At 46.4% G+C, this 20,607-nt stretch overlaps 1 protein-coding gene and 1 non-coding gene across 2 annotated transcripts in view; one reads left to right on the top strand and one right to left on the bottom strand.

Annotated features, from left to right (window-relative positions):
* Positions 1 to 20,607, bottom strand: part of LOC126109457 (uncharacterized) — a 196,281-nt gene that overhangs the window by 34,873 nt on the left and 140,801 nt on the right. The window lies entirely within an intron of this gene.
* Positions 19,499 to 19,572, top strand: Trnat-ugu (transfer RNA threonine (anticodon UGU)). Its single transcript has one exon. It is a non-coding gene; the product is annotated as a tRNA-Thr (tRNA).

Below are 20,607 nucleotides of genomic sequence, written 5' to 3'. Positions count from 1 at the left end.
ATGACATTGCCCTTCTGTTAACTGAATTGTTGTCACTAACAGCACAGACTACCTTAAAACCTATTGCACGCAGTCCGGAAATTGTTTTCTTTATTACAGTGAAAAGTCCTTCACCATTTATATTTTTTACTGGAAGAATGTGGACTACATCTTATATGAAGACAACAAACTCTGTATCATAAAAACCTGAGCACTAGTTGCCACATTTTTAGAATTGAATGCAGCACCCAAAGTGTTACCTCCTGTGAAGTCTAAATAAGGTTTCAAGTGTATTTCATCTAACATTAGTGAAACAACATGATCTAATTCACAAAGAAACTGGAATTTCTGTTTTATATACATCAGAAAATTGCCACCTAGCTGCTCAGCTGCTGGGTTTGTTTGAAAATGTGAACAGATTTTATGCAGGGTATTAGGATGAGGTAGCACAAGATACTGTGTACTTCTTATAAACATATAAGCATGTGGTGATATTGAAAATAGAACACTACAAAATATAATACAGTCTGTTGAGTATCTGTAATGGCTCTTGTGGACTCCCATTAGATTTAATTGCTCACATAAAAAATTTATTTTGTTACTTTCACTCTCATCAAAATGTTTTGCCATATCTTTCAAATAATCAGTGACGAATAGCAAGTGGTCTTTTCCAGTGCTACCATTGTTTTTCCTAGTAAAGTTCTCCAAGTTATCAATAGTGTTAATTAAGTCATTTAAATGGTTTATAGTTAAAGGGAACTTTCTTGTACCAAGTTTTGAGATTACACTTTTACCCTCATATAAAGACATGCTCAGGTCAGTAGTCACCACAACAGAACACAAAAGTGTAGGAATACCTTTGACGTCTATTAGAACAAAAGTTATGGAACTTTCTGACTTTATCAGATGCCAGTCATTAGTCAGCTTGATACCCACTAAACACTTAACAAAACCATTAAAGTCCACAAAATGTCTTTCCTGTTCATACTGAGCATGAGTTGCTACACTCGCTGCAATAGCTATTTCTAAGTCTCTATTTTCTAGACGCTTTCGTCTCTCATCTCCACTTTCCATCGAACAAGAAGCTGACGAAAGATACTGCGGACAGTTAGGCAGAATGGATGGTATGGCTCCTGTTTTAAGGCGAGGTTTTGGAAGTGGCACAGAATATTTCTTCCCTGTGGAACTGTCGAAATATTCACTATGTTTCAGAATGAGGTCTTCAGTGAAGTGGAGCTCGCGGACCTTGAAATAATGAGAAAATCTTTTATCAGCTACATGTAATAATCCCGAGGGGTACTAATGCTAACACATGGGATTAGTGTCAGTTATCGTCAGATCAAATTGATTACTGTTCACTCGGTATTTCAGGTTAAAAGGTTAAAGTTATTCTTGCACAAGTAAATTACAGTTTTCCAGTGACTCAGTAATGTATGTAATGCAGTTGATCTTGTAGAGAAGGGCATCAAGTCAATCGAATTCAGCTGTTAATGAACATCTAAAGAGCGTGCTACTTAAATATGTGATTAGTTGCTCCCGCTCTCTAAATTAAAGATCACACACCCTGAGACAATCTAACTGAATTGTAAAGAACCTGAGCTTACCTTCGAATTCTGTGTAACCTGGAAATTTTCACGATGTATTGCAGATATCCATTTCTGCTGTAGTTCAGTGCTTTTAGGAAAAGAAAACACCGCTACTCGTGGCCCATTTTCGTAATTTCCTCTGCAACGTGGAACACAACACTTATACACCATTTCGAACGATTAAATCAAATCTCAGAGTTAAACGGAGATGTAATTTCGACGAATCAACCACTATACTTTGAAAGTAAACAGAACACAAGTTTTGTTTCCCGGGTAGGTTAGCCAACATAAACACAGAATTTCGAATTGCTTATAAAGGTAAATCCATACAAATGAAGCACAGCATCTCACGGTGCAGATTTCTTATCGCATATTGCTTTGTAAACGGTGCTACTTTCTCTTGCAGTGCTTCATATACTCATTTTCAATTAAACGAACAATGTATTCTACCGGTGCCTTTTGTTGCATGGTTGGTATGGCTATTACATCCAGTTTTGGCCACCAGCACCGCTAGTTGTAGCAAAATCTGTCTTTCCACCACTGGCCTAGTGAAAGTGACGTCACATGGCCTACTCGTCTTGGCTGGGAGGCCTGTATGTTAGAAGGTGTTGGTCAAACCAGGGCCTCCACTGGTGCACACACGCCGCCGTCCCCGAGCGACTGCTGAAGATAGTCTTCAAAGGACTACCCATGGCAGCTCAACCCAAGCTGCTACATGAAGAACTGAAGGAGCTCGACTTCTGCGTGCGCAATGTGACGCGCGTGAAGTCACACGTCAGTCACAAAGAGTCGCCGTCACTTCTGGTGATCACCACCGATACACCGGAAAACAGGCGGCTCTACCAGCTGACGGGGGTAGCCAACACAAAGGTCACCGTCGAAAACCTGAAGCAGAAGAGGGGCCTGGTTCAATGCTTCCGCTGCCAGAGGATGGGGCACGTGACTCGCCACTGCTCCTTCCCCGAGAAGTGCGTGAAGTGCGCCGGGTACCATGCCAGTAGACTGTGTCCGCTACCGCGGTCGCACGCGCCCAAGTGTGCGAACTGCAGCGGCCCACACGTGGCGAGCTACCGCGGCTGCGAAGTTTTCAAAGCCGCAATAGCTCGCCAAAACGGGCAGCAGGCCGCGACGACTGCCGACCGCTCCCTCCGCCGTCCGCGCCCAGGCGCAAAAACGGCGAGGCGGCCGGCACACGCAAGACAGACGCCGGCAGCCAATGCTGCCAACTCCGTCCCCAATGAAGGGGAAGATCTTCGGGAAAATAGTAAAAATAACACAAGTAGGCAACGGAGTACATATTACAATCAGCCCAACAGAAGACAAAAGGAAAAGAGAAGAAGACCCTAACCACACCAGCACCTAAGAACAAAACACAGCGAACCCAAGCAAACTGATCATGGCAGAAGCAGACAGAAGAGCCCCACAACTAAACTTCCTATACGCAAACGCAAATGGATTAAATAACAAAAAGGCCATAGTCAACTACACATTTCAGCAAAAGAAAATTCACATAATGGGGGTAGCAGAGACGTGAACAAAGAAAAATGACAAATAGAATTCCCAGGATATAACTGCCGCTATCGTCTGCCCTGTGTTTTATATGGCAGAGGTGGAGTGACGACATACACAGACAAGAAATTACCAGCCACAGAACTAAGCTTGCCACAACAACACCAGGATCTAGAAGTAATAGTAATACAAATACCAATCGGGGGAAGGGAAAAACTAACAGGACGTGCCTCTACACACACCCCAGGCACCCCCTCCCAACAGACTTCTTTGGCGGACGCCAACACAAGACACAGAAATTTAGGAGACACCACCGAAAATAACAACGGACAACTCTTATTCGATCTACTGACAACCGAACCGTGGAGCAGACTTCCAATCAATCATCCGACGTATATAGGATACGCAGGCCACTCCACTCCAGACCACATCATATACAGCCCATGCTTACAAGAAGCCATAATACACCAGGAAATAGGCCCAACAATAACAAGCGACCACCTGCCAATACTGTTCACAACCACCGTCGCCCCCCACCACCTCCAAGACCCGAAACACGAACGATCAGAAACTACAGAGCAGCAGACTGGGAGGGTTACCAGCAAAAAATACGGAATGAACTATCCAACCCAATAACGATTACAAACAACCAGGACCTAGAAACAGTCACTAGCAAAATAGAATCGACAATCCAAACCACAATCGAAGAAAACATCCCCAAAAAAGATGGAATCCCACAACCCGACAGACAGCACTAGTGCTCATAAGAGAAAAGAAAAGCATGTACAGGGAAATCCAAAGAACCAATAACCCCACACTGAAACCAATCTGGAACAGACTAAACACAAGGGTAAAACGAACAATATCCGAATACAGGCAAGAAACATGGACTGAGACATGCAAAGAACTAGACTACAGGCACGGTGGCAAATTTTGGCACAGGTTTAAAACACTCACAGGCCAGAAACAGCCCAACGCACCATGCCTGTTAATCGACAATGAGCCAACAACTGATGCCAGGAAAATAGCGCAGGAGTCCAAAAACAATCTACAAGTAATACACCCATATCCACAAGACCCGAGATCAGTCGCTAATCGGTGTTTTTCGTCGAAACAGACCATACATGGAATACTAGACGCACCCACAGTAGACGGGGGTGGGGGGGGGGGTGGGGGGAAGAAGAAAAGCTCGCATCACAAATCACCGAAAACGAAGTAATAGAAGCAATAATGACAGGCAGGGACTCGGCACCGGGAGAAGACGGAATTCGCAGATTACACCTCAGGAAAGCCCCCTTAGGGACAGAAGCACCAATACTAACAAAGGTATTTAACTACTTTTTAACCAGGGAAACGACACCAGAGGCATGGAAGAAAGGGAAAATCATCATGATACCCAAACCGAATAAACCAAAAACAAATGCCAACTCATACAGGCCTATCACACTGCTTAACGTAATAGGAAAAATGTATGAAAGAATAATAACGGATCGAATCAGCAAATACGTGGAAAACAAGAACATAACACCCACCATCCAAGCGGGATTCCGCAAAAACCACTCCACTGATGATCCGCTCATGAGGCTATCCACCGATGTCACACAGGGGTTCAACACCAGTCAATGCACCCTGGCCATATTTTTAGACATCGAACGAGCCTTCGATAAAATATGGCACAGTGGCCTGCTAACACAGCTAACCGATCTAGGAAACCCCACAAAAATGGCCAGGGTAATAAAAGGACAAACAACCGAAAGGCAATGTCGGGTACATGTAGGAAACGAAATGTCAGACTACTTCACACCACAGGCTGGCGTACCGCAGGGAGCCATCATATCCCCATTGTTATATACCCTTTACACAGCGAACATTCCGACCACAGACGGCAATAAAGAAGCAGTAGCCTTATACGCTGATGATACGGCGTACTGGGTCACAGACCGACAAACACAGACAATATAGAGAAAGGCAAGTGCGTATTTAAACAAACTAGAAAAATGAATGGCAAAAAACAGGATCAAACCCAACCCCAACAAGACTCAAATGGTACTTTTTCGGCACTGAAACCTAACCAAAAAGCGAAACCAAGACGAAAGAGACATAAGACTAACACTATGGGGTACTCCACTTCAGCTAGGAAACGCCGCCAAGTATCTAGGCATCTATTACGATAAATACCTGAACTGGCATACCCATCAGCAAGATGTACTCAATAGGATAAGGAAAAGGCAGGGATTCATCATCAGGCAGGTATAAGGACGATTCGACGGTTGTAGCACACACACAGCAATACACACTTATAAAACGTTTATAAGACCACTACTAGAGTATGGGGCCCGAGCACCAGGAGGAATGACAGCCACAACAGCCAACAAAATGTACACGACAGAAAGACGACTCCTACGGAGCTTCCTCAAATTGCAAAACACCACACCAAGTACCGAAGTATACAGAACATCCAAGATCACGCCGCTGCAAACACGCCTAGCCAAACTAAGAGCGAAATACGGCAAAAAAAAATACTACAGAACCGTCCCGACTTAGAACACATCACAAGCACCAAAACCAACAAAACAAGAAAACCAAAATATAAATACATTCTTCCAAACAGGACAGTGGCACAAAATACTACCAAAACATTCCCTGAACTAGCGCCAACAATGGTGCCCCTCATCGAAGGCCAAGAAACACCACCACACCTACATGAGAGACAAGACCAAGAATAGAACAACTCCAGACGCAGCCAACAAGATCACAGCAAACAAGAAGAAGACGTAAACTCTACAAACAAAACGATTGTAGTAACCAGTCACTGCACACAGCAGTGGGATCTGTACTTAAGCATAAGAGTAGAATAATCAAATATACATAACAAACTAGTTTTAAGCAACCAACTTAGCATTATATCCAATTAAATAAAAAACAACCCCCAAAATTGTAAGAAAATAAAGTTAATAAAATAAATATGTGTATTCCTAAGGCTGAATAGAGCAAAAAGAAGCTCTCTAGCAGCCCGCCCAATCCCCCTCAAGGAAGAGAAAAGATTAAAAAAAATATATAAAAAAAATAAAAAAGAGGGTGGCCGGTGACTGCCGTAGCGCGCGGGTCACCGTACCGAAGTTGTCGTGTTAAGGCGGGTCCACACTAAGCACGCCGCGTCGTGCTGCGCCGCGCTGTTGCACCCCGCGCACTGCTGCAACAGAGAGGAGTGCCCCGTCCACGCGGCTCCGAGGTGCGCACTGTGTTCCAGTTGGAGCGGTATCGTTCCATCTTCAGACCATGCGCGCACTCGAACTGGAACACAGTGCGCACCTCAGAGTGGCACGGCGGGGAGAGGACGCAGCCTGCACTCCGATCCGCACCCCGCTCTGCCGCCGCGCTGGTAGTTCCCGCCCAGCCAGCCGCTAGAGGGTGTGCGCTGCCGCTGCCGCGCGCTACTACTGCTGCCGGCCGCACTCAGCTGCCAGTCGCCGCGCGACTGCGGGAGGGTGCACAAGAGACGAAGAATCCGTTCCGACCGCGGGCCAGCGCCTGCGGCAGGAACAGACCAGCAGCACCAGGGGGCCCCTCCGCCCCCCGAAAGATGCCGCCATGACGACGCTGTGCCGCACAACAAGCTTCGTGCGGCCACAGAAAACGCACTAGCGGACCTCAAAGCCGCATTCGCGGCAGAGAGGACCACCCTACGAGACGAGTTGGCCGCGGCTCATCGGGAAATCCAGCAGCTGCGGGCTGAAGTGGCTTTTGCCACCAAAGCCTTGCGGCTCACCCCACCTGCTCCATCCCCATCGGGGCGGGAGCCAATAGAAAAAAATGGACGCAATCGATACGGACCCAGATCCAGCACCGCCGCCTCCCAAGAAGAAGTTGGTGGTGCGGATCCCCGAGGACTTGGAAGGGTTGCTTGCATTGGCCGCCTCCGAAAAGGTTGAGGCTGCCACCAAGGAAAACGCAACCCCGGTCTCCGACGAAGAACAGAAGAAGGCTGTTTCACGACAGCCAACAGTCGTCCAAACCTTACCACGAGACGCCGGGAATGATCTCGCCGCCCTCCTCAAGGGGGGGAGCTCGTTCGCCGAGCCACAACGCAGTTGGCGTGTTGGGGCGAGAGAAGCCAAGAAGACGTCGACATCCGATCCCATCCCAATCTCAGATCAATCCACACCCTAAATCATCCCAGAAATATCTTCCCAAGACCATCCTACCAACAACCAAACACTACTGACGATTCTTTCCCAACCCATCATTCCGAACCCCTATATTATCCGACAGAAGGTATGGGCTCGAGCAGTCCCGGTCCTTCGAAACCAGATGAGGGATACCCATCCGACACACCACACACCGCCCTGCCACGGACGCTCCACTACTTCTGGGGCCACCTTCAGAGATCGCGCGCCATTACAGCACGAGTACGTCCACACAATCGTCACTGCAGTTACCTACTGCACACTGCGTCGGTCTACTGACGCATTAAAAAGCAAGTATCGTGTGCAACACTCTATTCAGTGTTTAGTGTTACTTTCCCAGTGACACTTAGGTCCAAACATAGAAGATAGGGTATAGCGATCCCGGAAAGCCGGATCTAGGGCTAGTTAGTTAGGGATTTTGCAAGCCAGGGCCCTCTCCGCGGAAAGACCAGTCCGCGTTTGCCGAGGCCAAGGCACAGAACAGGCAAGGAACAATCTCCGCGTGTAGGATCACTCAGTTACCATGCAAAGAAAACCTCGTAAAACCTCCAGCCGCCCCCAGACGAAACTGACACGCTTGGCCCCTGTCTCAAACCCTCCCCCCCAACCACAGTCAACCGACCCAACACAGGAGAACCCCGCTACCAGCAACAACAAACCACAACCCGTCCCTCCTCCAGGCAACGACCCTAACAGTTGCCAGCCTCGTCCCCTACTTGCGAGCACTACCAACCCTCCCCTCCAAACACTATTCTACTCACAAATAGTATCCTCCCCACCTCGTCCCTCAACCACACCTCCTCCCTCTCCACACAGGGCAAGCCGCCTCAACACCCCAACCACGGCCTTCAGCCACAACCAACCCCCCAATGACGCCCCATACAAATTATAATTGCACAACTGAACAACAGGAGTGACACACAGAAATCCCTCCACACACAACTTAAACAGTTCACATACACAGCGATCTCTAACCTGTACAATAGGCGGGACAGAGTCGCCGCGATAGGGAACAATTTAGTCTCTATGAGTCGTTTCAATTCCAGCTCGCGAGATTCTAACTGTCACCCCAGGGCCTCCTGCAGGCTTGTACAGAGCAAAAGAGACCCGAATCCATCACGACCCCCACGCCTCCCGTCCTACTCAGTGGTAATCACCAAAGTAGAGATGGAGACCACAACTGAGGACATCAAAGACGGCCTATCTGAACAAAACTACGCATTCCACAATGTAATCAGAGTGAGATCGCAGAAAACCGGCAAACTAACCAACCTGGTCAGAGTATTTTCCTCCGACAAGGACTCACAAGACAGACTCCTGTAAAACGGCTTCCGCCTATTCAGTAAGTTCCATCGGGTCAAACCCTCCCGCACCCAAACCGCGCTCCCGAAAACATGCCTCAAGTGCTTCAGTTACGAGCACACGATCGAAGACTGCAAAGACGTGCTGAAATGGTCAAAGTGCACTGGTCATCACCTAATAAAAGATTGCCCAAGCAAAGAGCCAAAGTGCGCGAATTGCGGAGGGGACCACCCTTCACTGGCTAAAGTATGCCCCCAATTCCGCAAGGCCCCTCTTGCACGTGAAAGAATCCAAGAGGTACGCTGCACTGACCCCCCAGCCCAGCTCTGTGACAATGTTGCCCCCACTCAACAATTTGTTCTGGAACAGGAGTACATCAGAGCAACAGCAATGGTTCTAATGAATGTCATACCCGACAGGCGCGACCAAATAGGGAAAGCTATGGCTGAGGTAGCAAAATCCTTTTTCAACCGCTCACTGCCCACATAGGCGGTTTGCAATCGAAGCAGAATCTAGCCCCCCCCCCACCCGATCCAGGCAACAATCCTTTTCCCGACCACCAATCCTGACATCGAACCCCCAACCCTAACCCCCCCCAAACTTCCCACCAACTGACCCCACAATACCCGGAAGATGGAAGTGCTGCCAACTAAAAATAAAACTACCATCGCCTTCCTAAATGTGGATGGGTTCAACAGAGCGATTGGTTAGCACAAACAGCATTTGCCTAATAGGACTCGCTAAGTACGTGCCGGCCCCAACCCCCACCAACTCGCCAGGATGACACAACACAGAACATCACAAACGCGGGCAAACAGAGGAGGAGTGGCGGTCTTCCACAGCGCCGACTTCCCCGCTGTCAGAGTCGACCCACCGCCCCACGTAGCCAACCTCGATCTCACAATACTGAGGGCAAACAGCCCCTATTTGGGTCGCCTACAAATCGCGACATCTCCCCCCAAGACCCCTTCCCTACAGACCTGATAACCTACCTCGTGTCCAAAGGAGAATTCATCCTAATGGGGGACTTCAAGGCGCGCCACACCGCCTTTGGAGACTCGGCCACAAACACTAGGGGCGTCTCTCTCCTAAACCTATTGGATAGCCTCCCTATCATCAGCCTCAACAATTCAGCTCCCACCCTGATAAACTCACGAGGATACTCAATCCCTGACCACATCCTCTGCTCAGTAAAAATAGCTAACCGCTGCTCGGACTGTACCATAGGCGACAGTGTGGGCAGCGACCACCTTCCCTTATTATTCAACACAACCGCCTTCAGTAACTTCAAACTGCCCATAGGGACAAAAACCACAAGAGCAGAAAACAAGGGAAACAGGAAAAATTCGCAGAAATCCTTAAAAACGAACTTCCACAAACGCCAATTTCGGACGAACCTGACTTAAACATCCACAACACAAAAATTATAGAGGCATTTAACAAAGCGTATTGTGACTGCGTCCCCCTTATCAACATCATCAAAGAAGGAACCATTAAAATTCCCCCCACCCCCAATATCCTCAACATCATTAGGGAAAAGAGACGCACATACAGACAGTTCAAGCAGACTCTCGACCCCTCCCTAAAGTGAGAATGGAACCGACTAAATAGGCAAGCCAGATGTGGTCTACAGCGCTGGCGAGCGGAAATATAGGCAGAAAAGTGCAGCTCTCTGAACCCAAAAGAACCACGAAAATTCTGGCGATCCTTCACGAACATCACAGGACTAAGTCACGCTCTTGTACTAGAAAACAATATCATAGCGGACAATCCAGGGCAAGCGGAAGTATTCCGCGACTCCCTGGCGCTAGTGCACTCATTCCCCGAAGACCCACTATTTGACAATCACTGTGCGGAAAACGTAAACAATCTCACAGAGAACCTATCCCAATCCCCAATAGCACCCACCAAAGACCAGTCCGATCTTACCCTGCCCATCAGCGACTCAGAGACAACTACAGCCATCAAAATAGGGAAAAACGGAGCACCAGGACTAGATGGCATCACGCTGAGACAAGTCAAGAACGCATCTATACTGTCTCTCCTCTCCTTCTTGTCTATCCTGTTCAACGCTGCCCTCTCCCTAGGAACAGTGCCACAACAGTGGAAACACGCCAAGATCTCAATGATCCACAAATCAGGCAAACCCCTCAACCGTCCGGACTCGTACCGACCAATTTCTGTTCTCCCCGTCATAGGGAAGCTTTTTGAACAAATCATCAACACACGTATAACCAAATTCACAGAGAGACACAACCTAATACCCGCGGAACAGGCAGGCTTCCGTCAGAACCACTTTACAACCAACTGTATAGCCAGAATTACAGACCATATAACCGAAGCCCTATACAGAACCGAGTGCACTTTGTATATGAGTTCCCTGTGCTACACCTTGTCAAATGCCCTCTCCATGTCTAGGAACAGTGCCAAACTCTGGACTCAGGGATTCCCACCCCTTGTCTGCAAACTAATCCGTAATATCCTCTCCAACCGGAAGGGGCAGGTAACAGCAGGAGAATTTTTATCTACCCCCTTCACCCCCAAGGCCGGAGTAGCACAATGGGCGGTACTATCCCCTACCCTGTATAAACTTTATACTACTGATATACCAAAACCCGAAACATGGTGCGAAGGCCTCGCCCTTTACGCTGACGATACCGCCTACTGGTGCTACGGTACCTCAACAGACAGCGTCCAAACCCTCGCCACAGACTACATCAATAAGCTCGAAAAATGGATGTGTAAGTGGAGAATAAAGCCGAATCCCACGAAAAGCCAACTCATGCTTTCCCTACATAGGAATCTCTGCCAAAAACGAAACCAGAGCCCAGACTCCCTAAAGGTAATCCTGTGGAACGAAGAAATTTATCCAAAAAACACAGCCCGATATCTTGGTATCACATTGGACTATACTCTAAGTTGGCAACCTCACACCTAGCTCACCATAGACAAAGCGCGCACCCGTATGAACTTAATGAAACTTATGAAAGGGAAATTCTACAGCGCCCCCTCCTGGGTCACAGTCCACATGTATAGATGCTTCGTCAGGCCAGTAATCGAGTACGCGGCAATTACATGGCTGAACTCAGAAACGGAATCAAACAGAATACAAGCACACGACAGGCGCAACCTCCGTATTGCTGGACGACTAAACCCTAACACCGCCTCTACAGACATCTACACCATAACAAACATCATCCCAATCCTGGAAAGATGCCGTTTCCAAATAGCAAATTATGTATCACAAAGACTGATAACAGATGGACCCATAAAGGACATCCCAACAGCAAAACATTGGAAATTTAGGTATGTCCACTTCCAGTACCCACTCCCCACTTACACAATAGCCAAATGTATACAACCAACAAATTGCAGACCACACCGCACCTGTCCTACACCTCATACAGGAAATAGAAGACTAAGCTATAACGGACACAAAAAAGGAAAGGATTGATTACACCATCCAGAAGGAGCACTACATAGATAAAATACGTAGAATAACACAAGTAAACTAGGATAGTATAACGGATTAAGAACATAAAATACAGAAATAACACAAAATAGATAAAATAGATAGAATAATGAAAGTAAACTAGGCTAGTAAAACAGATTAAGAACATAAGATGCAAGAGAAGAAAATAATTTATCATACAGCTGAATATTCGATCCGCCCTAGCTGAGGTTTTGGTGGTTTTCCTCAAGCTGTAAGGCGGATGCCAGGGCGAGTATTCCCACCAAAAAATAAAATAAAATAATATAGAATAGTATAGAATATTCAGATAAGAAAGGATACACTCAAAATGAAACGGAATGAATCCAAACAAAAAGAAAAAAATAATCCCCATTTGGATAAATACACTGTGACAACAGCACAACATTCCATCCCCCATGGCTGAAAAGCGGATTATATTGCACAGCAACAACCACAAGTTCTCCATCCCAGAGACGTGGAAAAAAAAAGTTGTGGCAGCCATAGTGCGCGGGTTAGTGTAGCACGCGGCACCTGCCTCTGTGGGAGAGTTGACTGTGTAGACCGCACTGTGCGCGGCGTGGCAAATTGTCGTGTGCTGTTGTAACAGCAAGGGAAGCAAGTTGTCGTAACCCCAGCATGCGGTATGGTGAAGATGAGCAGTATAGGACGCGATGCCACGAGAGGGGGCAGCTCGGTGGCAGAAGAAGTAGTTTCCCCCGCTCCCGCCCTGTACATCAAGTGCAGGGAGGTCGAGTGGGTGGAAATCATTGATGAGATGGGTCAGAGCTGCGCCAAGGAGGTCGTCGTCGAGTCAGCCAACTCCGACGCCACCATAAAGCTCCAGGCCACAAACTGGAGCGACTACAGGGCCCTGAAGGACCTTGTGGCCGCTCATTTAGTGGAGGGGACAGCGTTGACTTCTTACGGAGCAAGCAGTCAAAGAAGGGCTGCGCCACCAAGGGTTTGTTGATGCAACCGTGAGGTTGCACAACAAGACTAACAAGAAGAAACCGCCGCTGTTCATCGTCGCCACAGCGGTAGACAACGGCGGGGACATATTCGGCGTCCGAAAGCTTTTAGGCTTTCGCGTGGAGCCGGAAACTCCCCCCCCCCCCCCCCACCTGGACACGAAGCCCCAGTGCTTCAAGTGCCAGGAGGAAGGGCATGTGGCAAAGTATAGTCTGTTAACTTAAGAGCGAGAAGCGCTTTTGGTGGGGGAAGTGGCCTTTCCCAGAAGAACCCTGCCACTGGCCTACAGGGGCACCCAAAATCAGTTGCCCGTTACCTGCCTAGCGTTGTAGATCGGCGTGCAGTGATACACGAGGTTCTGTTCGTGGGATCTTAATTGCCACTGTTAGTCAGTTAATTTTGTATGCATACTGATATACTTCGGTATCCGGAAGTGATTGATAAGCGACATGCATTGCAAGAAAATATGCAGAATATGGAGAAGATGAGGTATTTATGGAGTAACGAGCGTTCGATCGTCTCTAATGTTAAAGAGGCAGCACAAAAAGAATTGTTGGCTAATATTACCAGTCCCAGTCAGAGGGATGCAATTTATGCAAACGTCGGCCTCGCCACAAAAGGACGCATAAGGAAGAAGTGCGAATATAAACTGCGTGGTTTACTGAAACCGCCATGAAGGAAAACTGATAATTTTGGGAGGAAATTCATCGTTACAGGCAGTTTCACAAAATTGGTCATTGGACAAACGATGGAGGACTTTCACAAAAACCAAAAAATAATTCCGACGTTACGGCACTACTTACTGCTGTGAAACAAAAAAATCGATTTTCTTTGACACAAGGATATTTTACATAAAACACGCTTGAAATGGGATTTACATGGAAAAGATCTATAAGTAAACGAAAGATTCTGATAGAGAGAACGGATATAATTGACTGGCGATTTTAGTACCTGAACCGAGGAAATTAAGGGAACTAGGCAGAAAATTTCTTTTATATTGATAAAACTTGGGTGGACAATAATATTACTTACAGAAAATGTTGGCGGGGCCCTGGCGTTGATAGCATTATCGACAATGTTAGCTGAAGCAATAGGATTATAGTGGTCAATACTGAGTCAAAATTTGGGTTTTTATCCAACGCACAGTTAATTTATAAAGCGGGATATGCAATAGGAAACTACCACGGGCAAGTGAACTACAAACATTTTTCAAACTGGATACCGACTAAAGTAATTCCGAATCTGCCACCGAACTTTGTTAACTGTAATGGACAACACCAAGTCACAACAAGGAACATGACAGAGCTCCGACTAGGTCCTTGAATAAAAGGGAAATGATTGAATTATTATTAAAAAATAAGGTGGAAGTTGATTTGTCAATGATGAAAACAAAATTATTTCATTTAATTAAACAACATGCGCTGGAAGACAAAGTATTTGAAATTAATAAAACATTTGAAGTTTATGGGCACAGTGTGCTGCGACTTCCACCATACGACTGTGATTTAAACCCAATTGAAAGGGTGTGGGCAAAATTGAAAAATTTCGTCCAAGGAAGAAATACGCCACAGATTTAAAGCGCGCGCCGCGGCAGGGCCGGTTCAGTTTGCCGACAGACTATACTGCCGCAACGCCGCCAGGTGCGCCAAGTGCGGACGTCAGTATGACAGCCGCACCTGCACCAGCACCGAAGAAGAGCAGCCGACGTGCGCCCGTTGCGGCGGCGAGCACGTAGCCAACTGGCGCGGATGCCAGGTCTTCACTGGGCGAAATCCCGCCACAGCACCGGGAACGGCGCTCCAGGGAAAGAGGAGACGCCGCAGAAGGAGGAGACGGCAACGTCCCGCAGCCGCTGCGAACAACGGGCGGGCAGAGGAGACCGCGAGAGGAGGGGGGCAACAACGGCGGCACCCGGGGGAGAGGCGAAGGCGGCCAACGCTCACGTGCGGCCGCCTGCCCCCGCCGCCTGTGGCAAACACAGCGCAAGACTCGAAGTTTCACATGGAATTTGCAGTCTCCCCTCCACAACGGCCAAAGGACGGTCACGTGATTCCACCTCCACACGGACAGGAGGCACGGAAAGGAGGCGGGGTGTGACTACTACAAACAGATGTTATTCGCCTTCATCATGATTTTACCTGGGTTTTAATAACTGAAATAAAAATTGTCAAAGTCTACAATTTTTGAACATGTTGCTTACAAGACATTTTCAATGTTTTTAGATAAATATAAGTGTGTGCTAGAAACATACCTTCTATACAATGTTATTCAAAAGAACAAGTTTCCGAAACTAATAACACATATTTTGGATATGCAATAGATACATATTGTAATTCATAATAATGGCAACAGAGTTTATCATGGCAGCAAATATATATCGTTATTGTAGAAAGCTTTAAAACCATTCAGCAGTTTGCTGAGGACGACTGTATGGAAAATATTGACAGTTCAATAATTATTGTATCCTATTAGAGCAGCAAAAGGACAAAATGTTGGAAACTCATTCTTCAGCCGACTGTAAAACTCTGAAAAGTCATATTCCATGTATTGCCAAACTATGCATTAAATGTTATATCGGCCTAAGACACGGATATATTATGAACATAATGCTTGAAGTATGTGGAATAAAATCTCACAAGAACACCAGCAGACAGCAACTTTAATAATGAAACGAAACGAACAATGAACTGTTTGCATCTGCTAAATGTTTATGTACAAACAAATAGTCAACTCGTTACAGCACGTTAAAGTGGAAATTTCACGAACTTGAGCCTTTTTAATTGCTGTACACGAAATTAAAGCAGACTCCTTCGGTAATTTTGTCACAGACATTTTATTTTGAGCAATAACAACATCACAGTAGAAACTCATATTCGCTACACACGAAAGTTAATAAGAAAAATATTTATTTTGAGTAACAAAACGGAATAAGAGTGCAAACTTTTGTTAAGTCTCTTAATCTTCTAGGTTCCTTTTGGGCTGTAAATTTTTGAACAACTCGTAGTAAAAACCTGAAAAGAATCTGTGCAATCTGGTTGTAGTGCACTTTGCTGGTTTTGCTTACAAACACAAAGCAGGCGAGAGTGTGTTTGTTTTCCGGCGGAAAAGGCAACATAGTACACTCAAGTAAAACCAGGAGCGCTGGCAGTCACACCCCGCCTCCTGTGCGTGTTGTTGTTGTTGTGGTCTTCAGTCCTGAGACTGGTTTGATGCAGCTCTCCATGCTACTCTATCCTGTGCAAGCTTCTTCATCTCCCAGTATCTACTGCAACCTACATCCTTCTGAATCTGCTTAGTGTATTCATCTCTTGGTCTCCCTCTACGATTTTTACCCTCCACACTGCCCTCCAATGCTAAATTTGTGATCCCTTGATGCCTCAGAACATGTCCTACCAACCGGTCCCTGCTTCTTGTCAAGTTGTGCCACAAACTCCTCTTCTCCCCAATTCTGTTCAATAACTCCTCATTAGTTATGTGATCTACCCACCTAATCTTCAGCATTCTTTTGTAGCACCACATTGCGAAAGCTTCTATTCTCTTCTTGTCCAAACTATTTATCGTCCATGTTTCACTTCCATACATAGCTACACTCCATACAAATACTTTCAGAAACGACTTCCTGACACTTAAATCTATACTCGATGTTAACAAATTTCTCTTCTTCAGAAACGCTTTCCTTGCCATTGCCAGTCTACATTTTATATCCTCTCTACTTCGACCATCATCGGTTATTTTACTCCCTAAATAGCAAAACTCCTTTACTACTTTAAGTGTCTCATTTCCTAATCTAATTCCCTCAGCATCACCCGACTTAATTCGACTACATTCCATTATCCTCGTTTTGCTTTTGTTGATGTTCATCTTATATCCTCCTTTCAAGACACTGTCCATTCCGTTCAACTGCTCTTCCAAGTCCTTTGCTGTCTCTGACAGAATTACAATGTCATCGGCGAACCTCAAAGTTTTTACTTCTTCTCCATGAATTTTAATACCTACTCCGAATTTTTCTTTTGTTTCCTTTACTGCTTGCTCAATATACAGATTGAATAACATCGGGGAGAGGCTACAACCCTGTCTTACTCCTTTCCCAACCACTGCTTCCCTTTCATGCCCCTCGACTCTTATAACTGCCATCTGGTTTCTGTACAAACTGTAAATAACCTTTCGCTCCCTGTATTTTACCCCTGCCACCTTCAGAATTTGAAAGAGAGTATTCCAGTTAACATTGTCAAAAGCTTTCTCTAAGTCTACAAATGCTAGAAACGTAGGTTTGCCTTTTCTTAATCTTTCTTCTAAGATAAGTCGTAAGGTCAGTATTGCCTCACGTGTTCCAACATTTCTACGGAATCCAAACTGATCTTCCCCGAGGTCGGCTTCTACCAGTTTTTCCATTCGTCTGTAAAGAATTCGCGTTAGTATTTTGCAGCTGTGACTTATTAAACTGATAGTTCGGTAATTTTCACATCTGTCAACACCTGCTTTCTTTGGGATTGGAATTATTATATTCTTCTTGAAGTCTGACGGTATTTCGCCTGTCTCATACATCGTGCTCACCAGATGGTAGAGTTTTGTCATGACTGGCTCTCCCGAGGCCATCAGTAGTTCAAATGGAATGTTGTCTACTCCCGGGGCCTTGTTTCGACTCAGGTCTTTCAGTGCTCTGTCAAACTCTTCACGCAGTATCTTATCTCCCATTTCGTCTTCATCTACATCCTCTTCCATTTCCATAATATTGTCCTCAAGTATATCGCCCTTGTATAAACCCTCTATATACTCCTTCCACCTTTCTGCCTTCCCTTCTTTGCTTAGAACTGGGTTGCCATCTGAGCTCTTGATATTCATACAAGTGGTTCTGTTATCTCCAAAGGTCTCTTTAATTTTCCTGTAGGCAGTATCTATCTTACCCCTAGTGAGACAAGCCTCTACATCCTTACATTTGTCCTCTAGCCATCCCTGCTTAGCCATTTTGCACTTCCTGTCGATATCATTTTTGAGACGTCTGTATTCCTTTTTGCCTGCTTCATTTACTGCATTTTTGTATTTTCTCCTTTCATCAATTAAATTCAATATTTCTTCTGTTACCCAAGGATTTCTATTAGCCCTCGTCTTTTTACCTACTTGATCCTCTGCTGCCTTCACTACTTCATCCCTCAGAGCTACCCATTCTTCTTCTACTGTATTTCTTTCCCCCATTCCTGTCAATTGTTCCCTTATGCTCTCCCTGAAACTCTGTACAACCTCTGGTTCTTTCAGTTTATCCAGGTCCCATCTCTTTAAATTCCCACCTTTTTGCAGTTTCTTCAGTTTCAATCTGCAGTTCATAACCAATAGATTGTGGTCAGAATCCACATCTGCCCCAGGAAATGTCTTACAATTTAAAACCTGGTTCCTAAATCTCTGTCTTACCATTATATAATCTATCTGATACCTACTAGTATCTCCAGGATTCTTCCAGGTATACAACCTTCTTTTATGATTCTTGAACCAAGTGTTGGCTATGATTAAGTTATGCTCTGTGCAAAATTCTACAAGGCGGCTTCCTCTTTCATTCCTTCCCCCCAATCCATATTCACCTACTATGTTTCCTTCTCTCCCTTTTTGCTACTGACGAATTCCAGTCACCCATGACTATTAAATTTTCGTCTCCTTTCACTACCTGAATAATTTCTTTTATCTCGTCATACATTTCATCTATTTCTTCATCATCTGCAGAGGTAGTTGGCATATAAACTTGTACTACTGTAGTAGGCATGGGCTTTGTGTCTATCTTGGCCACAATAATGCGTTCACTATGCTGTTTGTAGTAGCTAACCCGCACTCCTATTTTTTTATTCATTATTAAACCTACTCCTGCATTACCCCTATTTGATTTTGTATTTATAACCCTGTAATCACCTGACCAAAAGTCTTTTTCCTCCTGCCACCGAACTTCACTAATTCCCACTATATCTAACTTTAACCTATCCATTTCCCTTTTTAAATTTTCTAACCTACCTGCCCGATTAAGGGATCTGACATTCCACGCTCCGATCCGTAGGACGCCAGTTTTCTTTCTCCTGATAACGACGTCCTCCTGAGTAGTCCCCGCCCGGAGATCCGAATGGGGGACTATTTTACCTCCGGAATATTTTACCCAAGAGGACGTCATCATCATTTAATCATACAGTAGAGCTGCATGTCCTCGGGAAAAATTACGGCTGTAGTTTCCCCTTGCTTTCAGCCGTTCGCAGTACCAGCACAGCAAGGCCGTTTTGGTTAATGTTACAAGGCCAGATCAGTCAATCATCCAGACTGTTGCCTCTGCAACTACTGAAAAGGCTGCTGCCCCTCTTCAGGAACCACATGTTTGTCTGGCCTCTCAACAGATACCCCTCCGTTGTGGTTGCACCTACGGTACGGCCATCTGTATCGCTGAGGCACGCAAGCCTCCCCACCAGCGGCAAGGTCCATGGTTCATGGGGGGGCTCCTGTCCGTGTGGAGGTGGAATCACGTGACCTCGGTGGCTCAGATGGGTAGAGCGTCTGCCATGTAAGCAGGAGATCCCGGGTTCGAGTCCCGGTCGGGGCACATATTTTCAGCTGTCCACATCGAGGTATATCGACAACACCTGTCGGCAGCTGAGGTTGTCAGCTCGTCATCATTTACTGTTATAGAAAAGACAGGCTAACCGCCGGAGGCGGGGTAGCCATATTCATCAAAAGAGGGATCCCCCACCACCAGGTCTATATTCCAGCTACCCAACAGTTAGAAACTGTGGCAGTGGAAATAGCCACAGCCACAGGACCCCTAACAGTCGTTGCAGTATATTGCCCCCCCCCCCCACCCCTCCCCCCACCCTACCCCAGTAATAGTAGAGGAAGATATTACCGCATTAGGGCAGATTAGAGGCAAGCTCCTAATAGAAGGAAACCTCAACGCCAAGCACGCAGATTGGCACTCGCGAAACACTAGCAGAGCAGGTCGTCAACTGCAACGACTCGCGCGCAACCTACAACTCTACGTATGGGGCCCAGAGGAGCCGACTCACTTCCCAAAGAACGGAGGTAGGCCGGACGTCCTCGACATAGCTCTCACAAGAAGGATAATGGGCTTCGTGACCGCGAGGACAGTCAACAGCATGTCCTCCGATCACAACCCTGCTATACTAGACGTCGATGTGGGAGAGTGGGTAGCTCTCCCACAACGCCAGGCGTCATACAAACGCACAAACTGGGAGCAATTTCAAGATAACGTCGCATCAGAAATTGCTCGCGGCCCGCCTCCAACTGCAAATACAGCGGAACAGGCGCTTCAAGACCTCACAAACACGATCCTGCAGGCTGCTGAGGAGGCCACAGCCCGGCAGCGGGAAGGCCCGCCTCCTCGAAAACGACTCCCGGAGCACCTGCTTGCGCAAAGTCGGCACAAAAACAGGATCGCAAAGGAGTGGAAAATAACAAGAAAACCAAACACTAGGAGGCTGCTGAACAGACTACAGAGAGAGCTGAAAGCCGCACTCACTGAGCACCGCAACCAGCAATGGTCTGCACGCCTCTCAGCCCTCAAAGTAGACAACAGCCTATGGCAAGCGACGAAACAATTTACGAAAAGACGCGCTAGAAT

The sequence above is a fragment of the Schistocerca cancellata genome, chromosome 12 (genome assembly GCF_023864275.1).
Source record: "Schistocerca cancellata isolate TAMUIC-IGC-003103 chromosome 12, iqSchCanc2.1, whole genome shotgun sequence".
In the NCBI taxonomy this organism is placed as follows: domain Eukaryota; kingdom Metazoa; phylum Arthropoda; class Insecta; order Orthoptera; family Acrididae; genus Schistocerca; species Schistocerca cancellata.
This window is presented reverse-complemented; position numbering and strand designations above follow the sequence as displayed.